Here is a 17819-nt window from a genome sequence, read left to right as displayed (position 1 = left end):
AAGTCTTATTCCAAAGATTTGGGGTCGGCTAAATGAATCATATTCGCTTATATTCCATTTTGTTCAGGGTCACATATTCCATTAGTGAAAGAGTATTCACATTTGCTTAATGGATGAGAACAAACTTAATCTATGAAAACAAGGGTTTCAGCCATTCATCTTTAAAGTCTTATTCCAAAGATTTGGGGTTGGTTGCACAAAGTGAAAAATGCCCAAATTTGACAGTTTTGGACTGTTAAATTTCATAAAATTTGATGGTCCAAGAGGTTGAATTGGCATCGAATTTTTCATTATCAAATTAATGAATGATGAGAGAAATCCGACAGCTCTAAGTCGTCAAATCTGGGAACATCAAGAATTTCGACGGTCCTTGACCGTCAAAATTCAATTTCTAAAATTTGTGGGCCTTGGCCTATCAAAATTTTCTATTGAATTTGCCAATTTTCACGTAGTGTTGGACGAATCATATTGGTTTTTATTCCATTTTGTTCAAGGTCACATCTTCTATTAGTGAAAGAGTGTTTCTATGCGTTTGGATAGAGTTTCTTGATGACTTCTGCTCCTACGAGGAGCTAGCAAATGTTTGGATAGGTTTTTGCTCTTGTGGAGAGAGATTTTTTTATCTTTATTGAGAAGCTCCAAAAACCTGTTCTTCCACGGAGATTTTTTTGCTCTTACGGGGAGAGATTGAGTTTTCGCTCTTGCGCAGAGAGGTGTATCCACACAGGACCTTTATATCTACTTTCTCCATCAAAGTAGATTTATATTTGCTACTAAATACTCCTTAGAATAATGCACAAGAAAAGTTATATCTTAATGTGTAGTATGATTTTTCTCAGTAATTAATATACACTAATTTTGGGTCATATCTATTACAATCTGGTTGGCTATCTATATATTAATTCAAGTCTGAAATTTATTATATAGAACGACTTGATTCAAATTCTTATTAACTCTTTCCAATACTAAGACAAGTAACTTCAATGTAAGAGGGTGTATCAGTAATTTTATTCCCAATAAGTTAAGAAATAGGATTACCGAATAGGCAAAACATCATATTTAAATAAAATAATTCTTGAAATAAAAAGATGATAAATCTCCCCCTCTCTTATTTATTATCAATGTTTCTAACTTAATGAAGCCAAATAATTTTCTGTATTTTCGGTGGGTTGTTGGAGCAGCTTTGAATGCTTTCTTTTCCCAAACTTAAGACTTCACACTTTTCAACCATATTTACTCAAACCCTTATCATGAATCCACTATAAGAAAAATCTAAATAAAATGAAAATATCAAATCAAAATTTCTCTCCCCTTCTGACCCTCTTTTCTTCCTCTCATTGATTTTTGGTACCTTAGGTCCCAATATAATGTACTTGTTCTATGCTTTTCTTCACTTCCTCATTAGGACTCTAGATTTAAGATTCCTCTCTTCTCTCTCTTCTTTGCATTTCATTTTTTTTTTCTTTGATGGCTGAAATCTCTAGTGCTAATGGAAACCATACAAACTCCATGGAAGATGGAGTTTTTGTAAATTTAAATGGTAGTGAGAAAGCTCATAAGGAAGAGAATCATAATTCCCATGCATCGAATATGGGTGAAGGATTCGGCTTTTGTTTTTCTTTGTCTTTCTTGCAAAAGGTATTATTCCTCATTTTTTGGTTTTTAAAGTCACAAATATAAGTTGTTTTTCTAATTCAGAATATTTAGACATTGAGTCATGCTTGGGTGACACAGGATTTACTGTGATTCTCACAATTTTGACGTGGACATGCATACATAACCGCATATGATTTTTTCTCGTATCGTGAGGAAACACATCTATGGTTATGTGCACATCCCACGTCAAACTTGTGAGAATCGCAGTAAATACTTTGTGTCATTTTAGCATTTTCCTTAGACATCCCTCCAAATATTTCTATTACAATAAGATCATCATCATCTATCCCTTATATATACCAATAGTGGGGTAGTAATATCAAACTTGTTTCAATCTATCCCAAACATATCTGTAGACACCCCAATTTGAACGGGTCCATACTCGAAAGGACTCAAAAATACAGATTTTTCAATAAAAATTGTCAACGGGCCACATAGGCCAAAATCAATCGAAATATGGCATTTTGATTGAATCAAGACCCTTAAGACCCCTAAGGGTCTAGGGGGCCCACCAAAAGGACTCGGCCTATCTTACACTTTCCCAATATTCACCGCTCTGCTTCGAAAACCAAAAACGCCAAATTTTCGATAAAGTTCACCAATGGGCCTAAAAAACCCGATTTGTCAACACGTGGTATTTTGATTAATTCAATAATTTCAAAATCTCAAAAAAATGGATAAAATTAAAAATGTGAGACTTAGGACATCCATCACTTCCTCTACCTCTCACCGCTCCGCTCCTAAATTCGAAGAAATTCTAATCCCATCTAAAGCCCGCAAACCCTTAACACTCACAAATTATATTTCTCACCTTATCTCCTAACCTAAATCCAATTCCACACCACCTAAAACCTAAAACATACCCACCCTCAAAAATCCAATCCAAAACAAATCCTACCCAATCCAATAACCCAAAATCATTCCATAACCCAAGCCCAATACACTAAAAAGCCCACAAATCTTTATCCATATCCAATTCACATACAACCCATAATCCTAACCACTACCCACATCAACCAATCACCATCTTGATATTCAAATATGACACATGTCATCACCCCATCTCACCTCCCTCATCAAACTACCTACCCCATTAATTTTCTCTCAAATCAAACACATCTACCCATACCCTTAACCTATACTTTCCCCTAATCTATCATCATCATTCCCTACAAAACCCACATCTACAATCTAAACATACACTCATCCTCTTAAGTTAAATACCCAACCTCTCCCATCAACCCACCTCAATCCTTCATCTCCACCCATTTTGACACATGACATCACCTCCCACACTCTCTCAAAATATCATCAACCACCCTCTTATACAATCCTTCTTTTAATTAAAATCTCATCCCTTCAACTCACTTCACCAATTAATTACTCTCTTACACAATCCCATCCTCTAAACCATTATCATTTATTTTATTCCATCTAATACTCAATCCAAATGGGTTGAAAGATCCAACCCATTTGGGTTGTAAAACAACCCATTTACCCTTCTTACACAAATGCCATTCAATCATCTCTAATTTACCCCCACCTTTCTCTTAAATCCTACACCATTCTACCACTTTTCTTCATTTCACCTCATTATATCCCTAAAATAACCCCTCAACATCTATAAATACCCTCCTCCTCTTCCCAAAAAAAGTCCCAACTCTCACTACTGACCACTATTACCTATTATCTCTCACCAATTCTCCCTTACTAACTCTACAACAAGTCTTACAAAAAAAAAAAAACAAAAAATTCATCTTCTCTCCTCATCTTTTCTCCAATCTCATACTAATCATCTACAAAAACAATTACATCTTTTTACATCACTAAAGACTCAAAAGAATTTAAGAAGAAGAAGAAGAAGAAAAGGAGATTGAAGATACAAGGTGAGTTCAAAGTGCACTCCCCCTCTCCCTTTACCCTCTCCTCCTTCCTCTTCTATCACCCATCTCCCTTTCATTTTATTTTTTAGGATGAATGGACCCCAAGGCTAAGGGTCATTTCCATCAATGGAATGACCCTATGATCAAATCGAAAATGAACCCCTATCTAGGGTACAAATGCACCCACGTGGCACGTTGTTTTTCACATCTTTTTAAATAAAAAATGACCAAGTTTCTTTGAGGTTACCGCCATTTGGCGGGGAGAAAAGGGTGTCCAACACCTTCCCTTTTCTCCAACCGAGTCGCTTACCCGAATCTCAAGGGTTGATTTATCCTTATCTATCGTGAGTCACTACGAGCCCAAAATGGTAATTTTTCAAAATGTACATCGGGTGACCATTCACACCCACTTACAACATGAATGGTAGCGACTCCAAACCATCGTAGATGTGATCGTCGTAATGACGAAATGACGTATCTACAATATCTTCATCAATAAAGGCACGAGTCTTCATCAATTTTCTTATTACCTACGTTCACCTAAGCATCAATATCAATTATGGAATGAAAGATCAGGATTTGTTGTTGTATTAAAATTAGAAGATAATCAAATAAAATGATTTTATTAAATTGGATACAGTTGATCGCGGAGGTGGTAGGGACATATTTTGTAATATTCACGGGGTGTGCGTCGATTGTGGTGAATCTTAGCAAAGATAAAGTGGTGACATTCTCCGGGATTTCCATAGTGTGGGGACTAGTGGTGATGGTCATGGTTTAATCCGTCAATCACATTTTGGGTGCTCAATTCAATCCTGCCACCACCATTGCCTTTGCCACTTGTCGAAGATTTTCGTGGAAACAGGTATGCTGATTTAAATTCATTTCTTCGAAAATGAAAAGGGTTCATATTGGACAATGTAATTAAGTTAATATGATTAACATCTCCCAATCAATCGTAATTTTTCATCCACCTATTAATTATTGATACTAATCTTGTTTGTCTAGCCAAAAGAAAAAAATAAAATAAAATTGGGAGGTAACAGGCAATAATTAGATTGAGAGAAAAAAAAAAAAAGGAGAGATACATAGGGTTGATTACAATGGTAGCACAATGTGAAAAAATCTCAAATTTGATGGTCTTGGGCCGTCAAATTTCATAAAATTCGATGGACTAAGAGGTCGAATTGGTGTCGAATTTTTCATTGTCAAAATTTTTTTTTGACGGGCCGAAACAATCAAATTAATGAAGGATGAGAGAAATTCGACAGTTCTAAGCCATCAAATCTAGGAACATCAAGAATTTCGACTATCCTATACCATCAAAATTTAGTTTTTAAAATTCATGGGCCTTGGCCCGTCAATTTTTTCTGTCGAATTTTCCAGTTTTCACATAGTGTAGTTTTTCTATGTTTTAAAGTCCAAATCGATGGAACCAATGGTCAAACTATTATTGAATGAATTTTGTCATATAATTGATTTGGATCAAGAATAATTGAGATATTTGAATGAACTGTTGATTATCATCAAATCTATTAAATTCTCTGTTTGTGAAAATTTTAAAATATAGTATTTTGAAGTATTCTTTTTCAACGTAAGATTTTTTGGAAAGACTATAATTTCTATATGAAAATATTATTTTGATAATCAAACCTACATTATGTACTCTTAATTTTTTATAAATTTGATTTGAAACACAAGATAGGGAAAATATTTCAAGATAAACTTTATGATAAATATAATTAGTAATAGTTTGATATAGGGGATTTTTTAATATTCAAACCTTAATAGTAGGAGTAATGTTATTCCTTATGAAAATATAAGATTATATGAATCGAAGGTTGACAGTTCCACAGATAAATTAATTAAATATATTTAAAGAATTTAATAAATGAAAATCTGTTGGACCAAATTTTACATGCCTTAAATTTGACCAGTTTTGGGTCCAATATTCTCAAAATATTGTTGGGACCCCATCATTTTTATGGGTTCTATCTAGAAAGCAAATCTATTAAAATATTCCTAGGCCGATGATCTAATTTTCTCCAAAGGTGTACAATATTGTCCTTAAAATATATAAATTACTAATTTTTCACTCAAATATTCTTCTTCTTCTTAATACCTCTTATTTACTTATTTATTTCAATTTTGTTGCGTAAAAGGTCCGGCCTATATCTCAGCTCAAGTACTTGGATCGACGTTGGCGAGTGGAACCCTAAGATTATTATTTGGCAGAAAGCATGAGCACTTCCCAGGAACAATACCGATTGGTTTGGACATACAGTCTCTGGTGTTAGAGTTCATCATCTGCTTCTATCTCATGTTCTTTATCTCAGGTGTCGCCACCGATAATCGCACAATTAATTCTTCTATACCACTTAATATACTTATGTACAATTTCACAATTTTTTGAAAAACCAAATCGATGATTGGACCGAAAATTTGTCAAATTGGTCAGACCATTGGTTCAACTTAGTTGAATCAATTTAATTTACATTTTTATTTACAATACTTGAGGGTTCACTGATCAAATTGATTTTTTTTTATCATAAAATAGGATAAAATTAAAATAGTAGGACCATTAGTGTGGTCCATTTTTTAAAACACTGCATTTCAGAGGAATTTTAACATATGCATTGACTGTGGTCTTCCTTGAGAGACTAGTGAAAATCATCTAAATACCCTCATCTTCAACCTCTTCCGAAAATGTTTGATTGTTTCTCCTAAAACTCATCATTTTCGATCTCTTCATCCGAGATATTGAAGAAGAGGTCACTCCTTTAAATCAATGATGGTCCATATGATTGAGGAAATGATCTTTATGAAAAAATGTGATTTGCAAGACAAATTATAAAATTAAATCTCTTAATATTTATAATATATAGACTTATGGAGGCTAACATTATCATAATTATTTTAAATTATTACAAATTGGAGAGCTTGCGGGTCTCGCTGTGGGTGCAACTGTCCTACAAAAATAACATTCCACTTTTGAACTACTTCAACATAACATTCCACCCAAATTTTATGTATTGTTGAATCCCAATATGCCTTTGATGATGGTTGAGTAGACATTATCTTGATAAAAACTACAAAAATAAAATTTAAATTTAAAAAAAATTAAGAAAAAGAAAGTAATAAATATATCCACATACAAATTTATCCATGTCACCAAGCACTCTAATTAAAAAACTACTGTAACTCAACAGTATTATTGAAACATCAAGTTCTTTTTTTAGTACTAAGGTTTGTCTCTAATTACAATCTTAACAAAATAAAATATTATAGCACTCATTCAAATAATTTCAATAATTTTTTACAATTAAAAATAAAAGGTTCATATAGAATCTTAAACCTAAAACAAAAGAATCTAAGGAAAAAAAAAATGAGGGTTTCTATTGGTACCCCAACTTTTACTTATTTTCAACCATTCAATTATTTTCTTTATTTATTACTAAGATTTGTCTCTAATTACAATCTCAATAGCATAAAATATTATAGCACCCATTTAAATAATTTTACTAGCTTTTTACTATTAAAAAAAAAAGATTCATATAATATCATGTGCCACACAAAAGGCAATAAGTGGACACCCTCAAATCCTATATTTCCAAGATGCTTCAAAATAAGTCCCATCTCTGTATTGGATACTTCAATGTAAGTGTAAATGTTGTATCCACACCATATCTATCACGTGTCTTGATGTATCTGCTTAGCATAGTTCACATCTAATTGTAGGGCTCAATCATATTGTACAGTTTTATTGACTATTTTCTCTATCTATAACACATTTAAGCCTGCTGTATGCATTTATACTTATGCATGAGGTGCCGATGGACATTAATAGGTCTCATATTTGTTTAAGACATTCAAATATGTCTCATGATTTGGCAGGCCGAGTCCTCTTGAGGCTTGAACAACAGAACTGCTAAGGGAGAGCAAGTGAAGATAGTTGGAGGTGCAGGGATGCTACTGTTGAACACAAAAGATGAAGGTGAAGAGCTTTTTACTGACCCACACATTTTACCAGCCACTTCTTTAGGCGCCTTGGCTACAAAAGCCATAAAAAATTATGCAACCACGGGAAAGAAACAAACAACTTCGAAGGGACGGTATATGGTAATCTTGCACCGGTGATGGCCGCATTCTCTTCAAGAAGGCCTAGTTTGATCGAACCTGATGTGATCAAGCCCGACGTGACTGCACCAGGAGTGAACATACTAGCTGCATGGCCACCTAATGTTTCTACAATCGAATCCAAGAGTGATAAATAAGTGTTCTTTTTAACATAATCTCTGGCACATCGATGTCGTGCCCACATGTCAGTAGTCTAGCAGCCCTTCTCAAGTCTGACCATAAAAATTGGTCCCCCGCGGCAATAAAATCAGCTCTCATGACGACTTCATACATCCTAAACAACAAAAATTCCCTGATCACTAATGTAGGCTCCGATACATCTGAATTGGCTACACCGTTTGTATTCGGGTCTGGACATGTCAACCCCGAAAAAGCCTCAGACCTTGGGTTGATTTATGACATCACCACAAATGATACCTGAATTATCTGTGTAGCCTGAGCTACACCTCTTCTCAGCTGGCTCTCTTGGCTAAGGGGAGTTACAACTGTCCTACTAATGTAGCTCTTCAGCCAGGTGACTTGAATTATCCTTCATTCACTTTGAATTTCATTGGTGGTAGCCAAAATGTCACGGTTACATACAAGAGAACGGTTACCAATGTTGGGACACCAGCAAGTAAATACTCGGTGGCATTGAGCAACCCAGATGGTGTTTTGATAATCGTCAATCCCAAGGTTTTAAATTTTCGGAAGTTTGGCCAGAAGCTGAGTTACAAGGTGACTTTTGTTGTATTGGGAAGAAAGTCTGCTATGACCACCTCTTCTTTTGGGTCACTAAGTTGGGTGTCTAGGAAGGATTCCGTCCGGAGTCCCATTGCTGTAACTTGGCAGTAAGCATAAGATCATACGATTAAAGTTGGGGTTATTTGAAAAAGGCAGACAAAGTAGCATCGTGAGAACCCACCATGAAAACTTATCTATAAAAATCCTAACTTACTGTAAAGTATCGTAGGCATTTTATGATTCCAAGAAGCTTTGAAGTAGGGGTGAAACATGATATAAAGATCCAATATCATTGTCTGAACTAAAATTGTATTTTCTCATACAAGAAATAAAGTATATTGGTGCAGTTAAAAAGTTGTAACAAATGGTGCACAACTTGTGTTCTTAGCTTTTCGGGCTAATTTTAATGTTTACTTTAAGTCATCTGTGACACTCCAACCAATTTAATATCTCTTATTATTAAATAAGGTCACAAAGGTGGGTTTGAAAATCTATGGGTAACTGACAAAGATTCTTATAAATTGTTATTTATACCACAAAATATATAAAATTTTAAATCATCATCCACAAAGCTTTTTATTTAAGGGTCTCTTCATGCAATAATGCTTATTGGAGAAATCTTTTATGTCTTGATCTGTTAAGGCAATGACGCAATTTTGAACAAGAGACCATACTTCATAAAAATTTTTAATTTGACCTCTTTTGATTTTTATTTTGTTTGAAGTCTGAACCTATCTATTCAAGCCTTCAAAATCCTTCTAAAATCTGTCATGCTTAGACATAATACCTAAATTGTTCTTTATGTGTTTGCTTCACCAACGGAGCAGATTGCCCTCATCCATTGATCATGGCTCTTTTCTATTCTGAAATCCCATGACAGAACTTCATCCTCTTCTGATCTAAGGTTGCTTTCCATATTGGGTCTCTATAGTTATTGTGCTACTTGCCTGTGCTTTAGCATTTTCCCTGGTCACTTATGTGAAAGGAGGACCTTCAACACTCTTAGCAGCAATTGCAAAGTCAGGTTTCACTGCTACATTCTCATTGATTTTTTTTTATGAGATTGGAGACAAGGTGATTTTTGTTTCTCCCAAAATTTTAACTTAATCTTAAATCCATCTAATTCCATCAATAATTGTGGATTGGTGTCATCATATACATTTTTTTTTTATGTCTACATCCTTATGATGAATTATAATTCTAAATTAGTTTTGCAAATATGGATGTTGACTCACTACTACTAGTTTGCCTAGCAACAATAGGAAAAAAGGCATAAAAAAAAATAAAATTAACTTAAACTGGTTAAGGATGGATTAGCTTTGGCTGATCATCCATCAGAGATATAACTTGTTTTGCAGTTCAAGGTAAGAGCATACTAATCAAAAATCAAAAGTCAGCAGTAACCTTTGAGATGATTCCATAAGTGAGACATCAAATATCAGTGACAGCAGTACAATGGCACTTGCAGACATTGTGATTATTCACCAACAGACATCTTACTTTCGTGCTTCAATTCAAACTAGCAACTAACACAATAGAATCACAAAAAATACAATCGAAACAATGTTGAAATCAACAGATAACATATGCAATCCTAAACAAAACTTTGTTCAAACACGTAAGGTACAATTGCCCATAAACAATAGAACATGAACCAGAGTGCTAAAAAGCGAAGGAAGAAAACCATTAAAGATCAGATTACTACCTCCAAGATTTTCAGATTAGTGATGATGAAGCGGAAGAATCAATTAGATAAAGAACACGCGCAAATAAAAACTTGAAGTGAACAATCTCGATAAAGTTGAAAACAGAAAAAAAACACTCTTCCAAATCTATCGATCAACAGTTAATGGAGTAAAGAGATGATCCAAAATTGTCACCCTGTTTTTTCTTCGAGATGGCGCCAACTTTGCTACTCTGTTTTTTGCGGAGGCGTGTGATTTTGCGGAGGCTCGTTAAAGGATTGATAGTCGAGAGAATCGGTAGAATTTTCCTAATGAATCGGCAACGAAATGGAGTCCTTATCGAACCCAAACACTTAAATTCTGAAAACGGAAGGAGTTCGGCAAACTATTAGCCGTGCGAAGGCTTTTCCAAACAGACTATTTGTCCCTTGAGGTTCTTGAATGTGCTTGAGTTTTGAGAGATGAACTTGAAAATTGAGTGCTTTGATTGGGGTAGATGGTTAGAGAGGATGGATTTTTTTTTGTTGAAAGTTGAGAGATGGGTGAGAACTCTTGAGTTGGAAGTTGGCTTGATAGAGAGTTAGAGATATGAGTAGAGATTTTGGTAGAGATTGAGGTTGAGAGATGGGGGTTTTAGAGCATGAATTGTTAATAAAAAATGAAGGTATTTATAGAGTTTTTGATGAATTTTTGGAGATAAAGTGGTCCAACCCTAAAAATAAAGAGAATATATATGAGGTTTAGGTTATTTATTTTGAAATTTTAATTTGTATGAGGGTAAATATGACATTTGTGAAAAAATCCAAAAAATATGATTTAATCTTTGATTTTTTTAGTAAGTAGATATGAGAGAACAAAAAGTATTTTTGGAATGGTGAATATGGGAGTGGCTTGTGTAAAGGTGAAGTGGTAGATGAAAAATAGACCTTTGTTCATTTGTAAATAACTCATAAAATAAGAGTAGATGTATATTTTTAAAACGGACTAATGGGAAGGGTATTCTTGGATTTTCACAAGGGGGAGTTGACTCTCCAATTAGATTGAAGCATTGGGTATTGGGGGCTTATGAGAAATCAACATGTGTCATTCTTTGAGGGGGTGTGAGAGAATGGACTTAGTACTGGGTTTAGTTATGGACTTTGGGATTTGAGAGTGGACTTGATTTTAGATTTAAATAATGGACTTGATTTTGGGTTAGAATGTGGACTTTGGTTTGGGTTAGGTTGGGTTAGGAAGTGGACTTTTGTTATGGTATAGGTGATGTATTGGTTAATGAGTAATGGACTCGGGTTGGTTCATGAGAGTGGGTAAGAAATTAGAATAGATTAGGGACAAGGTTGAGCATGACATGATGAATGTATGCATGAACATGATGTCAAGTGGTAATACGGGCTCGTTGACAAGCTTGAATTCTAAATTGAAATCAATTTGAGAAAATTATGATTTTCCTTAAAGGATTCGTGCAAATTGGGATGTCTATAGAATCATGCCACGAACTGATTTTGTGAATACGTGATTTATTCATATTTGAATATATCAACCACTTTGGGGGGGGGGGGGTTGGAGTCGCCACCATTCATTTTGGAAAAGGGTGTGAATGGTCACCCGGATTGCATTTTTTGAAAAATATGTCATTTTTGGCATTTTAGTGACTCTCGTACGGATATGGCTCATTTGATCCAATTTTTAATTCAAGGTAAGGGGGGCCCATTTTATGGAGTAGGGAAGGTGTTAGACACCCTACTCCATCCACCGTTGGTGGTAACCTCGAATTCGATCCATTTTAAAATAAAGAAAAAAAAAAGAGTTGGAAAAATCCAACATATACCTTCGAAGATGAAGGACTTGGATATTGGTTCAAATCGTTGAGGACACCCTTATTGAAAAAGGGGCCCCTTTTATAATTCAAACCATTTGTGGTGTGTATGTGTAAGTGTAGAGAGGAGAGGAAATAGAAAAGGAAAGTGGGGATGAGAGAATGGAAGTGATCCTTGTCCAAAGCCTACCTTAGTCTTTTTTACCTTCTTTGACTTTCCTTGACTTGCTTGAGAGAGTTGAGAGTTGAGAGAAAATTGAGAATTGAGTATTAAGGATTAAGAGTTGAGAGTAGAGAATTTTTTAGATGAAATTTTTTTCAAATTTTTATTAAGTAATTAGAGTTGAGAATGATGGGGGTTTTATAGAGTTTGAAAGTTATTTTTAGGGGTGAGAGAGTAGAGAATGACATGAGTTTTGAAGGTGGGGGTATGAAATTTAGAGTTGGGATGGGAGTAGTTGTGTAATGAAGGTAATTGGGTGATTTTTGACCCAAATGGTTTGGATCCTATCCAACCCATTTGAGTGGAGTGTTTGGTGAGGTGAGATGATGGGTGTTTAAGAGGGTGGTTGTGATTGAGTGGTATTTGGTATAAGAGAATGGAGGGTGGCTAAGAGGGTGAGGGATATGGTGACATGTGACAAGATGTGTGGAGGTTAGGGGTTTAGATTTAATTGATGGGAGGGAATGAGTATTTGATTTGAGATGAGGGGTGTAGGTTTAGATTGTAGAGATGAATCTGTAGGTAATGATAAGGGTAGATTAGGGGAAGGTGATGGTTGGTTAATAGGGAGTGGTGATAGTAGGTTAGGGGGGGTGTGGGTTGATGTGATTTTTTTAGAGAAAAAATAATGAGGTAGTTAATTTTTTAGAGAAAGGAGATGAGAGTTGGTGGTTTGATAAGGGAGGTGAGATGGGGTGATGACATGTGTCATTTTTGATAAAAAAAAGTGATGATTGATTTGATGTGGTGGTGGTTTGTGGGTTAGGGTTATGGGTTGGATATGTGTGTTTGGGCTTAGTAGTGTTGGGCGTGGGTTTTAGGAGGATTTTTGGGTTTTAGGAATTGGTTAGGGTCATCTTGGATTGAATTTTTGATGGTGGATAGGTATTAAGGTTTAGGCAAAATGGGGTTGAACTTAGGTTAGGGGAGAGGAAGTAAGAGATTGATTTAAGAGAGTTGAAGGTTTGTGGACCTCAGGTGAACTTAGGGTATTTTTTATTCGAGAGCAGAACGGTGAAGGTTATGAGAGGTGGTGGGTATCCTAAGTCTCATTTTGTATTTATTTATCCTTTTAGGGATTTCAAAGATCATTCGATTGATCAAAACACCACGTGTTGGCAAATCGGGCTTGTTAGGCCTGTTGGTGAATTTATCGAAAAATCAAGTATTTTCGCTTTGAAAGCGGAATAGTGAAGGTTGGAGAGGTGTAAAGTAAGTCAAGTCCTTTTGGTGGGCCCATTAGACTAGTAGGAGGTCTCAGGGGCCTCGGTTCGATCAAAATGCCATATTTGAGTGATTCGGACTTTTGAGACCCGTTGGCCAATTTGTTATTTTTGGACCCTTTCGAGTGGTGGCCCGTTCAAATTAGGGTGTATACAGATTCGGTTCGAAACATTTATATATCTTACAAACGAATTATGTAACCTTGTTGTAGAGTAAAACAAGTACAACGGGGTATGTCAAAATTTCAAAAATTATACCTTAGAGTTTGAAGAGAAAAATAAAAGTTTTTTGGCTAGAAGTTAAACGGAAGGACATTTAAGTTCTTTGTTGATAGTATTCTCTGGAGTAGAACAAGTACAAGAGGGCATGTCAAAAGTTTGAAAATATAAGAGGAACCCCAATTATTCATCAAAAAGTGGATAGATACGTCTAAGTCACGTAATAGAAGTTATTAACAGCTCCACTGAGGTAATTTTCACACTTATCAAATCTATAAATGTAAGTTTTCTACCAATTGTTGTTCTCAAAGTAAATGAATATTAACCTCTAGTCTTTTATGTTGAAATAAAATTAATAGAAAGGGATGAAGATTGCACTGAGGCATGTAGTAATCTATGTTGTTTTATAGACAACAGAAACCCTCACTCCAGTTGACGAACTTGCCTTTAAGATAAAACAGAGTCCAATTTTACCACAACTGAATATTTTCTCAAAATTTGCACTATTATTTAGACAATTTGTCACATAGAATCTAGAAATACACAAATGCCTTTTTGCAGAAAATAGAAAAAAAAAAGTTTATTAATAAGAAAGTTAAAAATAGAGATGATTAAATTTTCTTGATAAAATGGATTTCTATATATAGAGAACAGTTTTAAAAGTCACATCCATTCGAAAATGGACAAAGGAACTCAGTAAGTACGAAATCTATTGGAACCACTCAACACCTATTCGAATCTAAAAACCCGTTAGGCACCTTGTGGGTCCATTTCACATCCTTTGGACTGATTTGGAGCTACCCAAAGTCTTTTAGCTAAAAGTCATTTCGGGTTCTCAAGCAGAGAGTCTTTGGAATGAAGAAAGAGTTGACAAGAAGTTTTTATATATAGGTTTCAAATATCCCTCTAAAATTTTTAGAAAGCAATGTGGGATTTACAAATTATTTATAAAAAGAGTCAAAATCACTTTTACAAACTTCAATCCATGTGAAAAGATGTCAGCCAATAGGATTGTTCCATATCAGAATACTTATTTTTTTTATTTTAACGAAAAGCACACCAATTATATAGTAACTTTCAAATATCATTTTAAAACAAATTAAATTAATTTTATTTGAATCAACCCAAAATAAATATAAATAACATTTATTTTTAACACTTTATTGTTTGGATTGGATCTGAATAAACATGTTTTGCATTTGTTTTTATAAATTTGAAAATATGGGGTGATTCCTAGAAAAAGATATGCAAAACATTTAAACATAAAATCCAACATTCAAAATTTAATCTTAAGATAAATATCTTCAAGATATGTATTATCAAGATATGCTTCCCAACCTTTGGATTTCATCTTTAGACAACACATGCATTATATATACTAGAGTTTGACTCTTATTATGGCACTATAATCCTCTTTGGGATAAAAAAGGAAGACAACAAAGTTGCAAGGATATCATAAGTTGAAAGGGTAATAATAGAACATGGGTAGAAGAGGAAAGTGAATAAAGTAGGAAGAGCTATTACTGGAAAGGGGTTAGAAGAGAAAATGGATTAATGTTGAAGGGTATTGATCATGGTCTAGAAAATCGTTTTAAAGTCCTCATTACATGAACTTTACCGATAAATTACATACTAAATCCCCTCATTAGACATAATGCATGGTTAGTCCATATTTATCATTGATTTCAATTTAATTATGTATTTCAGAACTAGTTACTGTTATTTACGTATAACAAAAAATATTCGCAAAGTTTCAAAGTGAATTAGAAAAATCCAAAGTTACCACTATGATCTAGGATAAAAAACAAGACCGTAGACCAAAATTCAAGTCAATTGGGCAAAATTATATCACGACGGCATAGTCAACAGTGGTGGTGCGATCAATGCAAAAAGTCAAGCCTTAAAATTCGTACTAAAGCTTGGCGATTGAATACCATTCGTAATATATTAGATCTTAATATTTTTTGTAATCACGGAATGTCTCTGAAACCCTAATTTCCACAAGAAACCCTAATCTGGTCTTTCTATAAATAGAAGACCAAACCAAGAGTTAGAAGTATCTTGATTTTAGAGAATTAGTATTATTAGTTTTTATCTTCTATTTCTTAGTTTTACAAAAGTTTTTATCTTCTGTTTCTCAAAGTTTTGATGATTCCTTCTTTGATTAATTCAAGAAGAACCATGCTTTACGGAGAACAATTAATATTAATCTAATAATCTCGACTTACTTTATTACATACTTTTGATCTTGTTTCTATTATAACTGTTTGATTTTCTGATTCACAAACATTAACTTTGTTTAGTGAATCTAGATAAATAGAGAATTAAAATTCACTGATAAAAATTGTGAAGGTGGATCCAATTGATCTACATTTCTCTATCGTATTTTAAATTTTTATTTTAATAGTTTATTTCAGATAAATTTCTTTTAAAAATTATTTTTAATTAGTTACATAAACTTGAATTAGATTAGAAGTTAAAATACTTTGGATTAACGTTGTCTCTATGGTTTGATCTTTACTTGTCAAGATTTTCTTTTGTTCTTATTTTATCATCATCTATAGCTTGAACATGTATTCTTCGAAATAGAGTAAATGAGGAAATAAAGTTGAAATTATTCACTGAGATATATGTGAGATTAAATTTGAACTACTCATTTTGAAACTAAACATTGGGGAAGACACCACGGTGGATATACTTCCTTTATTCTCACATAAAGAGGGATTGAGATTTAATTATATTATGAAATCTTATGATTGCACGCCAAAAGAATTGGTGAGATGGCCAGGACCACACCTCAGGAAGCGAAGGTCTTTTAGTTCGCCCCTTGATGGCTAAACATTTGGTAACTATGAAAGGGTGACATGCGTACCCCATGGGATTAGTTGAGTGCTCTATGACGTCCAGATATATACCCAAGGTATCGAAAAAGAAAAAAAAAATGATACTATGGGATCTATACCTAGTTGGTCCCTTAATTATTAGAGACAAATCATTGAGGACAGGAAACCCATATAAGATTTTTAAAGAGAGTTTATGATGTCATGAGCAAACCACTTAATGAAATTATAAAATAAATATGAATATTGACATACTCTGCAAAAGAAAAGTTTATAAAACAAAGAGTTGTGATAAATCAACGCGCTAAAGATATGTGTTTGTCCGTAGATGATGTGGCAAGGGCATAAAACCATAGATCTTTTTCTTAGGGATACACAAGAAAAAAGATCTGCAGTTATGTGCCCTTTACATGTCATTCGCGCACGTACAAACCACGTGTTTATTAGCGAGTCGAATTATCATTAGCCTAAAAAAGGGCAAAAAAAAATGACAAAGAAGGGAGAAACGGTGAACCTGTGACGATAATCCAACATATCTACCTTAATTTTTTTTTCTTTGGTCTCTCATAACTAGCCTCTTTAGAGTTCAAAGAAATTTTTTTACCTGAGTAGAAACCAAAACTGGAGAGTTGTTTCAGAAAAAGAAGTAAAAATAAAATTGAAGGTAACTGCTTCACACCCCACACAACTTAATTTTACTGTCTGTGTGTTACAAGGTTGGAGTGGCAATATAAACTATCCTTCTAAATAATAATAATAATAATAAGAGGTACTAATATTCATAAACATTACAAAGTTGGCAAGCCAACACCTTCTGATGCACTTATGTAAATGTGATATTTGATAAACCTACCTTGGCATTTGGGGTAAAATTTTTGTAACTCAAACCAGCTAAATAAATCACAACAGAACTGATGTGCAAATGCACTGGCTTCAATTGGGAGGAAATAATCTTGTTCAAAGTAAATTGCAGAAAACATTTCCTCGAGTGAAGCATTATGGGCAGGGGCGAAGCTAGTAAGGAAATATTGTTCAAAGTAAATTGCAGAAAACATTTCCTCCATTTTTGCCCCCCCCCCCCCTTCAATTTTTTGTTGATGACATTGCCTCTTGACCGAATCTTCTCATATACTAATTGGAAATGACCTAAATATCCTTTTCTTTAACTTCTAACCAAAAACCTCTGAATTGCTCTGTAAAATCATTCATCTTGAAGTTCTTCAACTATACAACTAACCATAGTTTGCCTCTACTACAAGAAAACCTTGGTTCCACCCCTTATCAAGGGCCAATCTAACACAACATTGACTTCGAAATAAAATCCCAACAATTTCTTAAGAAAACATTACAAAGGAAAAAAATTTACCATTTCACAAACCTCAGAATGAAAAACTCAAATGCTTTAAAAAAATGC

General features: G+C 34.2%; 2 pseudogenes; both read left to right on the top strand.

Moving 5' to 3' along the window:
- Positions 1-1467: 1467 nt before the first annotated feature.
- LOC147405032 (aquaporin NIP1-1-like) lies at positions 1468-6520 on the top strand (annotated as a pseudogene).
- An 841-nt stretch (positions 6521-7361) lies between these two features.
- LOC147405031 (subtilisin-like protease SBT1.1 pseudogene) lies at positions 7362-8510 on the top strand (annotated as a pseudogene).
- The last annotated feature ends 9309 nt before the right edge of the window (positions 8511-17819 follow it).

This window comes from Akebia trifoliata, chromosome 4 (genome assembly GCF_017979445.1).
Source record: "Akebia trifoliata isolate Shusen 1 chromosome 4, ASM1797944v1, whole genome shotgun sequence".
NCBI classification, from domain to species: domain Eukaryota; kingdom Viridiplantae; phylum Streptophyta; class Magnoliopsida; order Ranunculales; family Lardizabalaceae; genus Akebia; species Akebia trifoliata.
This window is presented reverse-complemented; position numbering and strand designations above follow the sequence as displayed.